We start from the raw sequence: 2502 nt of genomic DNA on the forward strand, positions 1-2502 counted from the left end.
CGAAATGTTACGAAACTAATTTCATGTTAATAACCTTGTACTATTCCTCTACACTAAGTTTTTACAATTAAATTAGTAAACATCAAAAGCTCATACACCCAACGCCTAATCAGATAGATATGGATTGAATTTATCTAAGATTTGGAGGATATTTACGACTGGGAAGAAATGTTGAGCTGTTGTGGCTTTCTCAGTCTAACAGGATTAAAACGGCTATGCCAAACTCCTGACCGTTTCACTTTTGTTAGACTGAAAAGCCACAACAGTTTAGTAGTATTGTTTCAATGATGGCTTTGAAACAAAACGTAAAACTTATAATAGTATTGCTGTGGAATGATTTTACTCGTGGCTAACCATGAGTTTACTGTTTCATTAATCAATGAGGTGCCGCAAAAACTCAGGTTTCGGGTTTCAATGAGTTTGCTTCAAGCACTTAGTAAGTAGCTGAAAGGGGGTTTGAGGAGTTTACGTCGTAATTCAGAGGAAGCGATAGAGATCTACCATAACTATCCATACAAAAAATATAACTGTTCATAGTTTCAAGAGGGTTTCGACTGGATGTTTGATCGATCTTTTGGGTGGCTTTCTCAGTCTTTAAGTCGAGAACGAAATGTTTCCTACTCTCCCGACGTTTCGGCCGAAGGGTTTTGGCCTTTCTCAAGGGTCGCTAAAACATGTATTTAACACTTTACATATAACATTTAACATAAAACATATAACTACTCACTAGTGTCTATCGTCTCCCGTGTATATAGTTGCCTAACCATTTGTGTTTGGCCTGCCTTTTCATTACCTGTCTGTTATAATATGGTTATTATTTTGGATTTGATGCACAATTTTACCTAACTTACTGTTTTTTAAAGGTTTTTTAAATATATTTAGTTTTGATTGGACTTCACAGCACTGGTAACGATCGTTTCAAAATGGTTGGTGAATTTTGTGGTGATTATGGATCACGTTCATCGGTTTCATTTAGGAGGTGTGGAATTGGTTCCATTGTTGATATGGCTGGGGTTTGTCTACGTGTGGTGGACTGTTTAATTGTGTGGAATAGTCCTGCGTACGTTGTACTTAGACCTTGTATGTCTGTACGGTGGTTGACTGTGTTAGGTGTATTGGTAATGTGACACATCTCTAGTGTTGGTAGTGTTGATTTTCTATTGGCCCTATCGAGAATTTTTGGGTTTGCAACATTGAACATATGGTTGTTTTCAATGACATGTTTCATTAATGCCGTTTTTTCGCCTAGTCTTAGGATTTCTTCATTTGTGTGTGTGTCATTGCTTTGGATTAATTTGGTGTATTGGTTAACATTGCTCTTGTGTCCAGACATTCTAGTTTTTAACTGGTTTGTGGTCATTCCAATGTATGTTTGTTTACAGTCTGTGCATTCTAGACTGTAAATAACGTTGCATTGGTCGAGTATAGGGAGGGGGTCTTTAACTGATCGTAGGATGTTATTTGTGTTTTTTAAAGTTTTGTAGGCAATTCGTACCTGTGGAAAATCGGCTTTTAGGATGTTGGCGATTGTAGGACTGAGATTTTCAATGAAGGGGATGCTTCTGTATTCGGTGAGCTGCTGAGCGTTGGTTGTGGAAGGTGGTGGTCGCTGCTGGGGTTGGACCAAAACACTCCAGCCATCCAACCCCAGCAGCGACCACCACCTTCCACAACCAACGCTCAGCAGCTCACCGAATACAGAAGCATCCCCTTCATTGAAAATCTCAGTCCTACAATCGCCAACATCCTAAAAGCCGATTTTCCACAGGTACGAATTGCCTACAAAACTTTAAAAAACACAAATAACATCCTACGATCAGTTAAAGACCCCCTCCCTATACTCGACCAATGCAACGTTATTTACAGTCTAGAATGCACAGACTGTAAACAAACATACATTGGAATGACCACAAACCAGTTAAAAACTAGAATGTCTGGACACAAGAGCAATGTTAACCAATACACCAAATTAATCCAAAGCAATGACACACACACAAATGAAGAAATCCTAAGACTAGGCGAAAAAACGGCATTAATGAAACATGTCATTGAAAACAACCATATGTTCAATGTTGCAAACCCAAAAATTCTCGATAGGGCCAATAGAAAATCAACACTACCAACACTAGAGATGTGTCACATTACCAATACACCTAACACAGTCAACCACCGTACAGACATACAAGGTCTAAGTACAACGTACGCAGGACTATTCCACACAATTAAACAGTCCACCACACGTAGACAAACCCCAGCCATATCAACAATGGAACCAATTCCACACCTCCTAAATGAAACCGATGAACGTGATCCATAATCACCACAAAATTCACCAACCATTTTGAAACGATCGTTACCAGTGCTGTGAAGTCCAATCAAAACTAAATATATTTAAAAAACCTTTAAAAAACAGTAAGTTAGGTAAAATTGTGCATCAAATCCAAAATAATAACCATATTATAACAGACAGGTAATGAAAAGGCAGGCCAAACACAAATGGTT

At 38.4% G+C, this 2502-nt stretch overlaps 1 long non-coding RNA gene across 1 annotated transcript; it reads right to left on the reverse strand.

The window, feature by feature from the left end:
* Positions 1-557: 557 nt before the first annotated feature.
* Positions 558-1483, reverse strand: LOC134291526 (uncharacterized). The gene is made up of 2 exons (XR_009999138.1): positions 728-1483; positions 558-667 (listed from the first exon to the last, which is right to left on the reverse strand). It is a non-coding gene; the product is annotated as an uncharacterized LOC134291526 (long non-coding RNA).
* Positions 1484-2502: the final 1019 nt, after the last annotated feature.

This window comes from Aedes albopictus, chromosome 3 (genome assembly GCF_035046485.1).
Source record: "Aedes albopictus strain Foshan chromosome 3, AalbF5, whole genome shotgun sequence".
NCBI classification, from domain to species: domain Eukaryota; kingdom Metazoa; phylum Arthropoda; class Insecta; order Diptera; family Culicidae; genus Aedes; species Aedes albopictus.